Source organism: Lissotriton vulgaris, chromosome 6 (genome assembly GCF_964263255.1).
Source record: "Lissotriton vulgaris chromosome 6, aLisVul1.2, whole genome shotgun sequence".
NCBI classification, from domain to species: domain Eukaryota; kingdom Metazoa; phylum Chordata; class Amphibia; order Caudata; family Salamandridae; genus Lissotriton; species Lissotriton vulgaris.
This window is the reverse complement of record NC_141694.1, coordinates 915,302,680-915,319,359: the sequence shown is the minus strand read 5'-3', so window position 1 is coordinate 915,319,359 and position 16,680 is coordinate 915,302,680. Positions and strand designations below refer to the sequence as shown.

Sequence of the window (16,680 nt, the reverse complement as noted above, 5' to 3'; positions counted from 1 at the left end):
ACATTCTTGAGAGGCAATCGGCCCTGAAATTCTTACCCCCAGGAATGTGTTTGATGACAAAATGAAATTCATGGAGTTTGGAAAGGAGACGAACAAGTCTGGTGGAAGCCCTATTGGAAGTACTGTCGGAATGCATGTGCATAAGGGGCTTGTGGTCTGTGTAGATCTCAAACTCCCGACCCCAAATGTAGGATTTGAACTTTTGAATTGCCCAAACGCAAGCCAGGGCTTCTCTTTCAATCGTGCTGTACCTGGTTTCAGCAGGAAGAAGTGTTCTGGATGCAAAGGCAACCGTGTGTTCTTTGCCCTCGACCCATTGTCCCAAGACGGCACCCAAACCGGTAAGACTGGCATCTACAGTGATAAAACACTTAGAGCCGTCACAAAAAGGATTTAAAGCAGGTGAATCTTCAATGATCTTCTTGACCTGGTCAAAAACTTTTTGTAAGTCTTGAGACCAAACGAATTTTACACCCTTTCTTAAGAGGGTTCTTAAAGGTTCAACAATCTGTGCGTAACCATGAACGAACCTGGCGTAATATTCGGATAAGCCCAGGAAGGAGCGAAGAGCGTCACGATCCTTGGGAGGTTTAGCATCTCGAATGGCTTTAATTAAAGAGAACTTGGGTTTAATGCCATTGGGAGAAAGGGAGTGGCCCAAGTAATCTAACTCTTGAACGCCAAATTTACACTTGTCGTGTCTAACAGTCATGCCGGCTTTTTCCAAAACTTGTAAAACAGTATTAAGGGTGTGATTATGCTGGAAAGAGTTGTTGGCGTAGACCAAGATGTCATCTTGATACGCTTGCACGCCAGGGATGTCTTGAAACAGGTTGTCCATTAGTTTTTGAAAAATGCTGGCTGCCGAGGCCAAGCCAAAGGGAAGCCTGAGGTACTTGAAGGCACCAAAGGGAGTGATAAACGTTGTTAACTCTTGAGATCTGAGGGACAAGGGAATCTGGTGATAAGCGGATCTAAGGTCAAGGAGGGAGAAAAATTTAGCCCCACCCAAATTAGCCAATAGGTCGTGAATTTTGGGAAGGGGGTGGCAATCCACGATGATATTGTTGTTTAGGGAACGTAAATCGGCACACAATCTCACCTCTCCAGTTTTCTTGCGAACTAAGACAATGGGGGAAACCCATTCGGACGAGTCACAGGGAGCAATGATTCCTTCGTCGCAGAGATTTTTCAGAACGCTTTTAAGTTCATACCTAGCGCTCAAGGGAAGAGGACGAACTTTGTGAACAACCGGCTGAGCATTGGGTTTAAGTCGAATTTCATGCTTAAAACCAAGCACTGTACCAACCTTATTTTTAAATAAGTTTGTGAAAGAACTCAGTAAAGTGTCCATTTTGACTATGGGGAAGGAAAGATCTGAAATATTGAAGTTCCCAGAATCATGACTAGTATAATAGTCATGAGGGATGTCGCCTAAGGCAATGGGTTGATCAGAACCAGGCTTGAGGATCAAACCCATTCTGGCTAAATCAAACCAACCTACAATATCCCTGCCCTTGGGGGCAACATAAACTTTGGTGAAAGTGTATCTGCCTAGGCAAGCAATGTTAGAATAAAAGAAACCCAACATATCGATGTCCTTTTCGCCAAATGCCTTGGGATTGACATCTGACTTGGAAAGAACAACTTGACTCCAATTAGCGTAAAACGTGAGGTCGGATAAAATGGTGATGGGAGGACCAGAATCAGCTTTGACCTGGATTGTAATTGTACCAATCAACAATTCACACAAGGGACTCTTAATTTTAGCAAATTCAAGAGAATCACATTCAATTGACAACATAACATCATTAAGTCTGGTGGAACAAGACTCTACATTTTCTTGAAACTCAATATTATTGACTCTAGTGAATCTTTTGCGACCCCTGCAAACAGAAGGAAAATGTCCAATTTTCTTGCAGGATGAGCATTTTTTCCAGAAGCAGGACACATGGGAGAATTGCCAAGATGATTCCTAGATCCACATCTGTAGCAATTGAGAGGTTTCCTATTTAGTTGTCTTGAAGAATTGTTAACAAGGTCAATGGAAGTGAAGCCAGAAGCCTGGTCGACAAAATGAACAGAAGGTTGAGATATACTTTCTTGTAGAATCTTAGAGGAATAAGTTGCGCGTTCAATCCGATTGGCGATATCAATTGTTTCAGTTAAAGAGAGATTTTTGCAACTTAATAAACGTTCCTGGATTTTTTTTGAAAAACAAGCAAAAATAAATTGATCTCTGATAGAGGCATCTGTACTAGCACCAAAGTCGCAGGTAGAAGCTAGGATTCTAAGTTGAGCGATATAGTCTTCTACACTTTCATCAATACTTTGTTTACGTTTGAAAAAATTATGACGTTCTAATACGATACTGGGCTCATCGTCATATTGTTTATTGAGACGAGCAATGGCTTCTTGGTAAACGTCCCAGTTGTCACCGGACTCACCAGCGGGAGAAGCAATATGTGGTAAGTTTTCAAAAACTTATTGAGCAGCAACTCCCAAACAACCATAAAGAATGGCAACCTTGCGAGGAGGATCATACTTGGTAGCATCGATAGCTACCAAATAGTTCTCAAAACCTTTTAGCCAATTGCGCCAAGCAAGAGTAGGTTTCCCAGGAGTTTGTAGGAAAGGAGCTGGTGTTTGAAACTGTTGAGAAGAAGCCATGGTGAAAAAGAAAAGAAAATAAAAGAATGAAAATATCTTATGACAGGTTTTGTGATGGACGAAGGAGAGTGTCTACCACTGTAGTTACTTGAAGACTTGTAATAGAGATGAAATGTCAAATGAACATGGTAGGCAGTAAAGCGTGCCTATCGCTGTGGGTAATAAATGACTTTAAATATGAAATAATGAAGTCAAATAAACATGGTAGGCAGTAAAGCGTGCCTTTCGCTGTGTTTAATAAATGACTTAAAAAGTGAAATGAAAAAGTCAAATAAACATGGTAGGCAATGAAGCGTGCCTATCGCTTTAGTAATTTGAAAGGAAAACAAGGCGATGAAGTCGCGGTGGTTGAAAATGAAATATAAGGCAGCAAACAAGTTTAACGCTGCACAGTAATGCAGAGCGATAACGCTGTACAGTAATGCAGAACGAAGGCTTGGAAGGTCGCTGAAAATGGCCGCCGGTGTTGTCGTCAAGGTAACAGAAAGATGTGGATTTCTAAAGGCGGTGGGCTTGTCTTGAGATTGTGGCGTATTGCGCGTGAAGCAGCGCGAGCAGGAAGTTAGAACGTTGCGCGCCTGACTGAGCGCGAGGCAGCAACCGCCAGGAACAAGTAGCGCCAGGAAAAAGGCCAGAAAGGAGAGAAATCAACGCCGGGAGCCAGGTGATGGACGGGGAAAGTGTCCAGAAGTATACGACCTGGTGTGACAGAAGTCGGACTGGAGGCAGGATCGGCTGAGGAAGCAGGAGACGAGCAGTGGTCAAGTTCTGGTGAGTTGACTGGCGGTGGGTGCGGCAAAATCCCGATCGTCGCCAAATATGTTAAATGATGAAGAAGGAGTCTTGTGTAGGTCCAATTTTGTATTTATCACAGGTTTCAATTGCCAAGTAAAGCACCCACAACCAGAGCCGTCCAGTCGTGAGGAAGCCAACGTCCAGTGTGACGTGCGAGGAATCCTCACGACTGAAGGACAAGATTCGAGAACCACGAAGGAGATCTCTCGTGCTTGCAAGCACGAGAGGACATAGAGAAACAGAGTAATCACTAATATATAACAGTCCTTCCTTCTCCTAAAGTCCTCTGTACAACTTAGGAAAACCTCACAGAACAGACTTTCAGGAGGTCAGATGGGTTTCCTTGTGCCTTCACACACACACACACACACACACACACTTTCTAGCCCTCTTAAGGATAAAAGGATGGGTGAGTCTACATAGGGCCAGTGGCGCAATGGATAACGCGTCTGACTATGGATCAGAAGATTGTATGTTCCATTCTTATCTGGCTTGGAAGGGTTGTAGGTCCCTGTATGATTATATTCCTGTGGAATTCTTATTTACCTCAGACTTGTTATAGGTTCAATATTCTCCAGCAGGATTCATCCAGCAGTTGTTCCACAATAGAGCGCAAGTAATAGGACCACGGCTAGTTAAACGTTTCCCATTTGCTGCTGGACTCTATGTGATGGCCGTCACGTGGTCTGCTGCTTTTGTATTTCAACATGGGTCCCTTATTCTCTTAATTACAAAAAAGCTTGTTGACAAAAGTGTGTGTGCGTGAGGGTCTGTGGACGTAGGCAGGTGTGTGCAATATAAGGCTTACCCATTTACATGTGTGAGAGGGACAAACCAACTCCTTGTGGGCTGCAGGCTTACAACTGGTAGCCCCAGTAGCCAGGCAGAACCACAGGTAAGGAAAGAGAGAGATAAAGTTGGTCCATTATTGGAGAAGGACCATGAGCATCTTTCCCTGCTACCTTCTTCCCCTCTCAGCCACGATTGGCCAAGACCTCTCTATTAGGGTAGAGAGTGAACATTTCTTGGACCTCAAAAACTGAGGGATGTAGACCCAATATGTCTTCCAAGCGCCTAGAGACCTGTTGCCCAATCTGGCATGGTGTTTTTCAGCTTACCCGCCCAATCCGGTTGCAAGGTGGACTTTAACAACACTGCTAAAAAGGCACTCCCAGACATCCCTGAGGCCTTCATTTGCATAGGCCCTGCCCTTCTCTTTGTCCTGCTTCCCACAAAGCAACGCAACACTGCAACAGTATAGATTTGGGGGTGGTGAAGAATAATGACAGGGATTCTTAAAAAGAGAAAGAAAAGTCCCAGGAGTCCTGCAGGCTTCCTTGCTAAATGCAGCTGAACATAGAGCGCAAATACATTAAAAATGTTGAGGAGAGACTAATTGAAAAAAACATATTACGGGGACAGCACTGGGACCTGCTTTATTTTTCTCAATTAGTCTTGAAAACAAAAAAGATTTCTCTCCTAAATGCTGTTAGAAATTTGGAACGCTTCACGAATTTGCGTGTCATCCTTGCGCAGGGGCCATGATAATCTTCTCTGTATCGTTCCAATTTTAGTATATGTGCTGCCGAAACAAACACATTTTATTGATGAACTGACAATGATTGTAAACTCCCTAAATCTACAGTCTCTAGACATAGGGTGGCCTGGCAGAGATGCTCAGATGGCCAGTACGCATTCAAATCTGAACCAATGGTCAAAAATGTATAAAGAGTGGCAATCTATTATTCTTCACTGCATTTGTGGTACAAGAATAGACACACCATAAGTATGTAGATTATGCCAGGGTTGCAAAGGCTCATGGTTCGGGCTAGAGACAAGGAGCATTGTGACGTCACGCTGCCTGTGGAACAGTGATATTAAAGGTAAAACAGCTGCACAGTAGGTTAGGTGAAGGGCTCTGAGAGTAAAAAGGCAGCATGCTTGGGTCCCTGGACAAGGTGAGCTTATGATAATGTGTCTGAATTTTCGCCTATGTTGTAATATTAAACCCCTTATTGTTGTAAACGCCTACTTACTAAGGAGTTCTCAAGCTCAGACCCAAACAGACCTGGAACTGATAATGTTAATGCAAACTATTTAAGAAACTGAGCCTGATCTAAAAGATTTCCTTGGATCTAGGACCATTTCGCCTAGCTTTTAGGTCCTTCCTTCTCCTAAAGTCCTTTGTACAACTTACGAAAACCTCACAGAAAAGACTTTCAGGAGGTCAGATGGGTTTCCTTGTGCCTTCACACACACACACACATACACACACACTTTCTAGCCCTCTTAAGGATAAAAGGATGGGTGACTCTACATAGGGCCAGTGGCGCAATGGATAACGCGTCTGACTACGGATCAGAAGATTGTAGGTTCAACTCCTATCTGGCTTGGAAGGGTTGTAGGTCCCTGTTTGATTATATTCCTATGGAATTCTTATTTACCTTAGACTTGTTATAGGTTCAATATTCTCCAGCAGGATTCAATCAGCAGTTGTTCCACGGTAGAGCGCAAGTAATAGGACCAGGGCTAGTTAAACGTTTCCCATTTGCTGCTGGACTCTATGTGATGGCCGTCACGTGGTGTGCTGCTTTTGTATTTCAACATGGGTCCCTTATTCTCTTAATTACAAAAAAGCTTGTTGACAAAAGTGTGTGTGAGTGAGGGTCTGTGGACGTAGGCAGGTGTGTGCAATTGAATGCTTACCCATTTACATGTGTGAGAGGGACAAACCAACTCCTTGTGGGCTGCAGGCTTACAACTGGTAGCCCCAGTAGCCAGGCAGAACCACAGGTAAGGAAAGAGAGAGAGAAAGTTGGTCCATTATTAGAGAAGGACCATGAGCATCTTGCCCTGCTACCTTCTTCCCGTCTCAGCCACGATCGGCCAAGACCTCTCTATTAGGGTAGAGAGTGAACATTTCTTGGACCTCAGAAACTGAGGGATGTAGACCCAATATGTCTTCTAAGCGCCTAGAGACCTGGTGCCCAATCTGGCATGGTGTTTTTCAGCTTACCCGACCAATCCGGTTGCAAGGTGGACTTTAACAATACTGCTAAAAAGGCACTTCCAGACATCCCTGAGGCCTTCATTTGCATAGGCCCTGCCCTTCTCTTTGTCCTGCTTCCCACAAAGCAACGCAACACTGCAACAGTATAGATTTGGGGGTGGTGAAGAATAATGACAGGGATTCTAAAAAATAGAAAGAAAAGTCCCAGGAGTCCTGCAGGCTTCCTTGCTAACTGCAGCTGAACATAGAGCGCACCTTCTTTACTGCAAAGCAAATACATTAAAAATGTTGAGGAGAGACTAATTGAAAAATACATATTACGGGGACAGCACTGGGACCTGCTTTATTTTTCTCAATTAGTCTTGAAAACAAAAAAGATTTCTTTCCTAAAAGCTGTTAAAAATATGGAACGCTTCACTAATATGCGTGTCAACCTTGCGAAGGGGCCATGATAATCTTCTCTGTATCGTTCCAATTTTAGTATATGTGCTGCCGAAGCCAGCACAATTTAATGATGAACTGACAATGTTTATAAACTCTTTAAATCTACAGTCTCTAGACATAGGGTGGCCTGGCAGAGATGCTCAGATGGCCAGTACGGATTCAAATCTGAGCCAATGGTCAAAAATGTATGAAGAGTAGCAATCCATTATTCTTCACTGCATTTGTGGTACAAGACTAAACACACCGTAAGTATGTAGAATATGCCAGGGTTGCAAATGCTCATGGTTCGGGCTACAGACAAGGAGCATTGGGATGTCACGCTGCCTGTGGAACAGTGACATTAAAGGTAAAACAGCTGCACAGTAGGTTAGGTGAAGGGTTCTGAGAGTAGAAAGGAAGCATGCTTGGGTCCCTGGACAAGGTGAGCTTATGATAATGTGTCTGAATTTTCGCCTGTGTTGTAATATTAAACCCCTTATTGTTGTAAACGCCTACTTACTAAGGAGTTCTCAAGCTCAGCCCCAAACAGACCTGGAACTGATAATGTTAATGCAAACTATTTAAGAAACAGAGCCTGATCTAAAAGATTTCCTTGGAGCTAGGACCATTTCGCCTAGCTTTTAGGTCCTTCCTTCTCCTAAAGTCCTTTGTACAACTTAGGAAAACCTCACAGAACAGACTTTCAGGAGGTCAGATGGATTTCCTTGTGCCTTCACACACACACACACACACACACACACACACACACTTTCTAGCCCTCTTAAGAATAAAAGGATGGGTGAGTCTACATAGGGCCAGTGGCGCAATAGATAACGCGTCTGACTACGGATCAGAAGATTGTATGTTTGATTCTTATCTGGCTTGGAAGGGTTGTAGGTCCCTGTATGATTATATTCCTGTGGAATTCTTATTTTCCTCAGACTTGTTATAGGTTCAATATTCTCCAGCAGGATTCATCCAGCAGTTGTCCACAATAGAGCGCAAGTAATAGGACCACGGCTAGTTAAACGTTTCCCATTTGCTGCTGGACTCTATGTGATGGCCGTCACGTGGTGTGCTGCTTTTGTATTTCAACATGGGTCCCTTATTCTCTTAATTACAAAAAAGCTTGTTGACAAAAGTGTGTGTGCGTGAGGGTCTGTGGACGTAGGCAGGTGTGTGCAATTGAATGCTTACCCATTTACATGTGTGAGAGGGACAAACCAACTCCTTGTGGGCTGCAGGCTCACAACTGGTAGCCCCAGTAGCCAGGCAGAACCACAGATAAGGAAAGAGAGAGAGAAAGTTGGTCCATTATTAGAGAAGGACCATGAGCATCTTGCCCTGCTACCTTCTTCCCCTCTCAGCCACGATCGGCCAAGACCTCTCTATTAAGGTAGAGAGTGAACATTTTATGTTCCTCAGAAACTGAGGGATGTAGACCCAATATGTCCTCCAAGCGCCTGGAGACCTGGTGCCCAATCTGGCATGGTGTTTTTCAGCTTACCCGACCAATCCGGTTGCAATGTGGACTTCAACAATACTGCTAAAAAGGCACTCCCAGACATCCCTGAGGCCTTCATTTGCATAGGCCCTGCCCTTCTCTTTGTCCTGCTTCCCACAAAGCAACGCAACACTGCAACAGTATAGATTTGGGGGTGGTGAAGAATAATGACAGGGATTCTAAAAAAGAGAAAGAAAAGTCCCAGGAGTCCTGCAGGCTTCCTTGCTAAATGCAGCTGAACATAGAGCGCACCTTCTTTACTGCAAAGCAAATACATTAAAAATGTTGAGGAGAGACTAATTGAAAAATACATATTACGGGGACAGCACTGGGACCTGCTTTATTTTTCTCAATTAGTCTTGAAAACAAAAAAGATTTCTTTCCTAAAAGCTGTTAAAAATATGGAACGCTTCACTAATATGCGTGTCAACCTTGCGAAGGGGCCATGATAATCTTCTCTGTATCGTTCCAATTTTAGTATATGTGCTGCCGAAGCCAGCACAATTTAATGATGAACTGACAATGTTTATAAACTCTCTAAATCTACAGTCTCTAGACATAGGGTGGCCTGGCAGAGATGCTCAGATGGCCAGTACGGATTCAAATCTGAGCCAATGGTCAAAAATGTATGAAGAGTAGCAATCCATTATTCTTCACTGCATTTGTGGTACAAGACTAAACACACCGTAAGTATGTAGAATATGCCAGGGTTGCAAATGCTCATGGTTCGGGCTACAGACAAGGAGCATTGGGATGTCACGCTGCCTGTGGAACAGTGACATTAAAGGTAAAACAGCTGCACAGTAGGTTAGGTGAAGGGTTCTGAGAGTAGAAAGGAAGCATGCTTGGGTCCCTGGACAAGGTGAGCTTATGATAATGTGTCTGAATTTTCGCCTGTGTTGTAATATTAAACCCCTTATTGTTGTAAACGCCTACTTACTAAGGAGTTCTCAAGCTCAGCCCCAAACAGACCTGGAACTGATAGTGTTAATGCAAACTATTTAAGAAACAGAGCCTGATCTAAAAGATTTCCTTGGAGCTAGGACCATTTCGCCTAGCTTTTAGGTCCTTCCTTCTCCTAAAGTCCTTTGTACAACTTAGGAAAACCTCACAGAACAGACTTTCAGGAGGTCAGATGGATTTCCTTGTGCCTTCACACACACACACACACACACACTTTCTAGCCCTCTTAAGAATAAAAGGATGGGTGAGTCTACATAGGGCCAGTGGCGCAATAGATAACGCGTCTGACTACGGATCAGAAGATTGTATGTTTGATTCTTATCTGGCTTGGAAGGGTTGTAGGTCCCTGTATGATTATATTCCTGTGGAATTCTTATTTTCCTCAGACTTGTTATAGGTTCAATATTCTCCAGCAGGATTCATCCAGCAGTTGTCCACAATAGAGCGCAAGTAATAGGACCACGGCTAGTTAAACGTTTCCCATTTGCTGCTGGACTCTATGTGATGGCCGTCACGTGGTGTGCTGCTTTTGTATTTCAACATGGGTCCCTTATTCTCTTAATTACAAAAAAGCTTGTTGACAAAAGTGTGTGTGCGTGAGGGTCTGTGGACGTAGGCAGGTGTGTGCAATTGAATGCTTACCCATTTACATGTGTGAGAGGGACAAACCAACTCCTTGTGGGCTGCAGGCTCACAACTGGTAGCCCCAGTAGCCAGGCAGAACCACAGATAAGGAAAGAGAGAGAGAAAGTTGGTCCATTATTAGAGAAGGACCATGAGCATCTTGCCCTGCTACCTTCTTCCCCTCTCAGCCACGATCGGCCAAGACCTCTCTATTAAGGTAGAGAGTGAACATTTCATGTTCTTCAGAAACTGAGGGATGTAGACCCAATATGTCCTCCAAGCGCCTGGAGACCTGGTGCCCAATCTGGCATGGTGTTTTTCAGCTTACCCGACCAATCCGGTTGCAATGTGGACTTTAACAATACTGCTAAAAAGGCACTCCCAGACATCCCTGAGGCCTTCATTTGCATAGGCCCTGCCCTTCTCTTTGTCCTGCTTCCCACAAAGCAACGCAACACTGCAACAGTATAGATTTGGGGGTGGTGAAGAATAATGACAGGGATTCTAAAAAAGAGAAAGAAAAGTCCTAGAAGTCCTGCAGGCTTCCTTGCTAAATGCAGCTGAACATAGAGCGCACCTTCTTTACTGCAAGGCAAATACATTAAAAATGTTGAGGAGAGAATAATTGAAAAATACATACTACGGGGACAGCACTGGGACCTGCTTTATTTTTCTCAATTAGTCTTGAAAACAAAAAAAATTTCTCTCCTAAAAGCTGTTAAAAATATGGAATGCTTCACGAATTTGCGTGTCATCCTGGCGCAAGGGCCATGTTAATCTTCTCTGTATCGTTCCAATTTTAGTATATGTGCTGCCGAAGCGAGCACAATTTATTGATGAACTGACAATGATTGTAAACTCTCTAAATCTACAGTCTCTAACATAGGGTGGCCTGGCAGAGATGCTCAGATGGCCAGTACGCATTCAAATCTGAGCCAATGGTCAAAAATGTATAAAGAGTAGCAATCTATTATTCTTCACTGCATTTGTGGTACAAGACTAAACACACCGTAAGTATGTAGATTATGCCAGGGTTGCAAAGGCTCATGGTTCGAGCTACAGACAAGGAGCATTGTGACGTCACACTGCCTGTGGAACAGTGATATTAAAGGTAAAACAGCTGCACAGTAGGTTAGGTGAAGGGCTCTGAGAGTAGAAAGGCAGCATGCTTGGGTCCCTGGACAAGGTGAGCTTATGATAATGTGTCTGAATTTTCGCCTGTGTTGTAATATTAAACCCTTTATTGTTATAAACGCCTACTTACTAAGGAGTTCTCAAGCTCCGCCCCAAACAGACCTGGAACTGATAATGTTAATGCAAACTATTTAAGAAACTGAGCCTGATCTCAAAGATTTCCTTGGATCTAGGACCATTTCGCCTAGCCTTTAGGTCCTTCCTTCTCCTAAAGTCCTTTGTACAACTTAGGAAAACCTCACAGAACAGACTTTCAGGAGGTCAGATGGGTTTCCTTGTGCATTCACACACACACACACACACACACTTTCTAGCCCTCTTAAGGGTAAAAGGATGGGTGAGTCTACATAGGGCCAGTGGTGCAATGGATAACGCGTCTGACTAGGGATCAGAAGATTGTAGGTTCGACTCCTATCTGGCTCGGAAGGGTTGTAGGTCCCTGTTTGATTATATTCCTGTGGAATTCTTATTTACCTCAGACTTGTTATAGGTTCAATATTCTCCAGCAGGATTCATCCAGCAGTTGTTCCACGGTAGAGCGCAAGTATTAGGACCACGGCTAGTTAAACATTGCCCATTTGCTGCTGGACTCTATGTGATGGCCGTCACGTGGTGTGCTGCTTTTGTATTTCAACATGGGTCCCTCAATCTCTTAATTACATAAAAGTTTGTTGACAAAAGTGTGTGTGCGTGAGGGTCTGTGGACGTAGGCAGGTGTGTGCAATTGAATGCTTACCTATTTTCATGTGTGAGAGGGACAAACCAACTCCTTGTGGGCTGCAGGCTTACAACTGGTAGCCCCAGTAGCCAGGCAGAACCACAGATAAGGAAAGAGAGAGAGAAAGTTGGTCCATTATTAGAGAAGGACCATGAGCACTTGCCCTGCTACCTTCTTCCCCTCTCGGCCACGATCGGCCACGATCGGCCAAGACCTCTCTATTAGGGTAGAGAGTGAATATTTCTTGGACCTCAGAAACTGAGGGATGTTGACCCAATATGTCTTCCAAGCGCCTAGAGACCTGGTGCCCAATCTGGCATGGTGTTTTTCAGCTTACCCGACCAATCCGGTTGCATGGTGGACTTTAACAATACTGCTAAAAAGGCACTCCCAGACATCCCTGAGGCCTTCATTTGCATAGACCCTGCCCTTCTCTTTGTCCTGCTTCCCACAAAGCAACGCAACACTGCAACAGTATAGATTTGGGGGTGGTGAAGAATAATGACAGGGATTCTAAAAAAGAGAAAGAAAAGTCCCAGAAGTCCTGCAGGCTTCCTTGCTAAATGCAGCTGAACATAGAGCGCACCTTCTTTACTGCAAGGCAAATACATTAAAAATGTTGAGGAGAGACTAATTGAAAAATACATATTACGGGGACAGCACTGGGACCTGCTTTATTTTTCTCAATTAGTCTTGAAAACAAAAAAGATTTCTCTCCTAAAAGCTGTTAAAAATATGGAACGCTTCACAAATTTGCGTGTCATTCTTGCGCAGGGGCCATGATAATCTTCTCTGTATCGTTCCAATTTTAGTATATGTGCTGCCGAAGCGAGCACAATTTATTGATGAACTGACAATGATTGTAAACTCTCTAAATCTACAGTCTCTAGACATAGGGTGGCCTGGCAGAGATGCTCAGATGGCCAGTACGCATTCAAATCTGAGCCAATGGTCAAAAATGTATAAAGAGTAGCAATCTATTATTCTTCACTGCATTTGTGGTACAAGACTAAACACACCGTAAGTATGTAGATTATGCCAGGGTTGCAAAGGCTCATGGTTCGGGCTACAGACAAGGAGCATTGTGACGTCACGCTGCCTGTGGAACAGTGATATTAAAGGTAAAACAGCTGCACAGTAGGTTAGGTGAAGGGCTCTGAGAGTAGAAAGGCAGCATGCTTGGGTCCCTGGACAAGGTGAGCTTATGATAATGTGTCTGAATTTTCGCCTGTGTTATAATATTAAACCCCTTATTGTTGTAAACGCCTACTTACTAAGGAGTTCTCAAGCTCAACCCCAAACGGACCTGGAACTGATAATGTTAATGCAAACTATTTAAGAAACTGAGCCTGATCTAAAAGATTTCCTTGGATCTAGGACCATTTCGCCTAGCTTTTAGGACCTTCCTTCTCCTAAAGTCCTTTGTACAACTTAGGAAAACCTCACAGAAAAGACTTTCAGGAGGTCGGATGGGTTTCCTTGTGCCTTCACATACACACACACACACACACACACTCACACACACACTTTCTAGCCCTCTTAAGGATAAAAGGATGGGTGACTCTACATAGGGCCAGTGGCGCAATGGATAACGCGTCTGAATACGGATCAGAAGATTGTAGGTTCGACTCCTATCTGGCTCGGAAGGGTTGTAGGTCCCTGTTTGATTATATTCCTGTGGAATTCTTATTTACCTCAGACTTGTTATAGGTTCAATATTCTCCAGCAGGATTCAATCAGCAGTTGTTCCACAGTAGAGCGCAAGTAATAGGACCACGGCTAGTTAAACGTTTCCCATTTGCTGATGGCCGTCACGTGGTGTGCTGCTTTTGTATTTCAACATCGGTCCCTTATTCTCTTAATTACAAAAAAGCTTGTTGACAAAAGTGTGTGTGCGTGAGGGTCTGTGGACGTAGGCAGGTGTGTGCAATTGAATGCTTACCCATTTACATGTGTGAGAGGGACAAACCAACTCCTTGTGGGCTGCAGGCTTACAACTGGTATCCCCAGTAGCCAGTCAGAACCACAGGTAAGGAAAGAGAGAGAGAAAGTTGGTCCATTACTAGAGAAGGACCATGAGCATCTTGCCCTGCTACCTTCTTCCCCTCTCAGCCACGATCAGCCAAGACCTCTCTATTAGGGTAGAGAGTGAACATTTCTTGGACCTCAGAAACTGAGGGATGTAGACCCAATATATCTTCCAAGCGCCTAGAGACCTGGTGCCCAATCTGGCATGGTGTTTTTCAGCTTACCCGACCAATCCGGTTGCAAGGTGGACTTTAACAATACTGCTAAAAAGGCACTCCCAGACATCCCTGAGGCCTTCATTTGCATAGACCCTGCCCTTCTCTTTGTCCTGCTTCCCACAAAGCAACGCAACACTGCAACAGTATAGATTTGGGGGTGGTGGAGAATAATGACAGGGATTCTAAAAAAGAGAAAGAAAAGTCCCAGAAGTCCTGCAGGCTTCCTTGCTAAATGCAGCTGAACATAGAGCGCACCTTCTTTACTGCAAGGCAAATACATTAAAAATGTTGAGGAGTGAGGTTCCGTGACGATCGTAAGTGGTGTTTTTGGACTCGCACGAATATGGTCGAGTCTGGTATCTATGAACCGCAAATGACGAGTTTTAGTGGATACACGCATTTTCGCTGTGCTAGCCTAAACCGTTCGTTTGTTTCGTGGGTTTCTACATACGAGCCCACGGGTTCCATCTTAGATGCGGCATCCATTTTGTCTCTTGCCCTCAAGTAGCCAGCGAACGGACGCTGTCCGCTTCGCGACCCTGGGAATCCCAAACTCCTGCGGAAGACACGTTTCCTTTGAAAGTGTCTTTATGATGAGGGGGATGACACTGTAAGGCAGATGGCCCCGCTCGAGGCTCATCTTGCTGTGTCGCTCTATTGTCTTAGGTGTGCATCTCATTAGGCACGTCCCTTTGATGCCTGTAGCTCGTGTTTCCCGATACCACCCCTTTTACACCCTTTCCGATCTCCCCACTGTTTCTGTCTTCCTCTGCACCTGTTTCTGTCCCTTCCTCACTCTGTTTACTGCTGATTGGAATGTACTAATGGTGGGAAGATGGGTTTTTACAGTTGGGAACCACCAAACGTTTCTGTACTTATGCTCCGGTCCTTGAATACATGAAAGTAACCCCTTATGGTCTTTATGATGGGAACCGAGTTGTTAACCTTTGTGTATCATGTTAACCTATGAGGAAAAACTGTATAAAAGGAGCGACCCACAGTAGCAATTCGAAGCAGTCTCCTCGAACCTACACACGTTGTACTTCTCATGACTTCTGTGTTCCCTGCAGTAATAAACCTCGAATCTTTGACGCCGAAGGAAGTGTCCCGTGTCTCTGTAATTTGTACGCCGGAACAGGTTACCCACGAAGGTTTTAGGTGTTATCCCTGGCACCGCTGGATCTTAGCAGTTCCCAGTCCTTCAGTTGGCGCCCAACGTGGGGCTGCATCAGTGGTACCGGTCCAAAGCCCGACGATCGTGAGGAACTTCGTGTGAAATCTCCGAGGGAAGGTGCACCCCGCTTCATCAATCCTGTTGTCGAAACAAGTGGCCCGACGACTTTTCCCGCGAAGATTCCCGCCTTCTGACGGCTGCGACAGACTGCTGCCCTGACTGTAGACCTGTTTTGGCGCCTGGCGTAGACCTTGGTACAGCGAGACGATAGATGGGCCTTCCTGGTGACGCCATCGATCTTTGAGTTAAGTATTTGTGGGTCGCTCCCAGAGTCCTTAGTTGTGGGTGCTTAGTTGTTGCATGGTTCCATTGCATTTGTGGTTCTTAGTACTTGGTTCTTTGTTGTGATATTTGACGTCTGCAGTCGCCAAAAACCGAGGGTTTTTGCTCTTTGCAGGGACTTTGTAAATCCTATAACCCTTGAAGTTTGTGAAACTCGGTTAGTGTGCAAGATGCCTGGCTGTAGTACTTTGTTCAGTTGTTTTAGACGTTGTGGTTCGGATTCCCGATTGGAGGACTCGCGTCCGATACCTCCGATTGGAACTCCAAATTATGAGCTGTATAGCTAGCACGGGTTAGGTCCAATTACATTCAATGAGTGTTGGGTGCGCTATACTAAAAATGATGGTGCCCTTAGTTGGCCACCTCATGATAGTTTTGAGACCCCGATTCTAGATAATCTTGAAGCCAAATTGTTTAAAAGAAAATCAAGGCCGGCCATGTTTGATTCCTTTCGGTTGTGGCGTGAAGAAGCCAAACAGAAAGAAATCAGACAGATTAAACGTAACCAGAGAGATGGAGTTGTTACCACGGTAAGGAAAGCAGAGCAGTTTCAGCGAGATAAGGAGGAAAAGGAAAAGGAAGTTTTCGATAGATTACAGCGTATGTCTATAGATAAGTGCTATCCCGCTTTACCGGCGGATACGGATAAAAAGGAGGTAGGTACAGAGGACCCTTTAATGTCTTATCTCATGAAGTCACCACCTCCGTACGCACAGGGTACCGCAGCTCCTGTGGTCCCCCCTGTACCTGCTCCTGTACCTGTTCCCCAACCTGTTCCCCAACCTGTACCTGTTCTTCCGACTGTTCCTGCTCCCTTGCCTACTTCTGTTCCTACTGCTCCTCCGCTTGTACTTCCTCATACTCCTGCTCCTGCTGCTGCTCCTGTTTTACTTACTCCCGCTGTTCATTCTGTTTCCGACACTTCTCTTGGTAATCCTTTATGTTATTCTTCTCCATCTGCCCGACGTCGTACTCCCTCTGTTGCTGCTAACTTTTTTAATTCTCTTAGACCTATTC

General features: G+C 44.5%; 6 non-coding genes across 6 annotated transcripts; 1 reads left to right on the top strand and 5 right to left on the bottom strand.

Moving 5' to 3' along the window:
* Window positions 1-4,956: 4,956 nt before the first annotated feature.
* Window positions 4,957-5,063, bottom strand: LOC147708198 (U6 spliceosomal RNA). Its single transcript, XR_015296880.1, has one exon. It is a non-coding gene; the product is annotated as a U6 spliceosomal RNA (small nuclear RNA).
* A 1,810-nt stretch (window positions 5,064-6,873) lies between these two features.
* LOC147708197 (U6 spliceosomal RNA) lies at window positions 6,874-6,980 on the bottom strand. Its single transcript, XR_015296891.1, has one exon. It is a non-coding gene; the product is annotated as a U6 spliceosomal RNA (small nuclear RNA).
* Window positions 6,981-8,797: 1,817 nt separating this feature from the next.
* LOC147708196 (U6 spliceosomal RNA) lies at window positions 8,798-8,904 on the bottom strand. Its single transcript, XR_015296890.1, has one exon. It is a non-coding gene; the product is annotated as a U6 spliceosomal RNA (small nuclear RNA).
* A 1,805-nt stretch (window positions 8,905-10,709) lies between these two features.
* Window positions 10,710-10,816, bottom strand: LOC147708195 (U6 spliceosomal RNA). The gene has a single exon (XR_015296882.1). It is a non-coding gene; the product is annotated as a U6 spliceosomal RNA (small nuclear RNA).
* Window positions 10,817-11,533: 717 nt separating this feature from the next.
* On the top strand, window positions 11,534-11,606 carry TRNAP-AGG (transfer RNA proline (anticodon AGG)). The gene has a single exon. It is a non-coding gene; the product is annotated as a tRNA-Pro (tRNA).
* Window positions 11,607-12,630: 1,024 nt separating this feature from the next.
* LOC147708193 (U6 spliceosomal RNA) lies at window positions 12,631-12,737 on the bottom strand. The gene has a single exon (XR_015296877.1). It is a non-coding gene; the product is annotated as a U6 spliceosomal RNA (small nuclear RNA).
* Window positions 12,738-16,680: the final 3,943 nt, after the last annotated feature.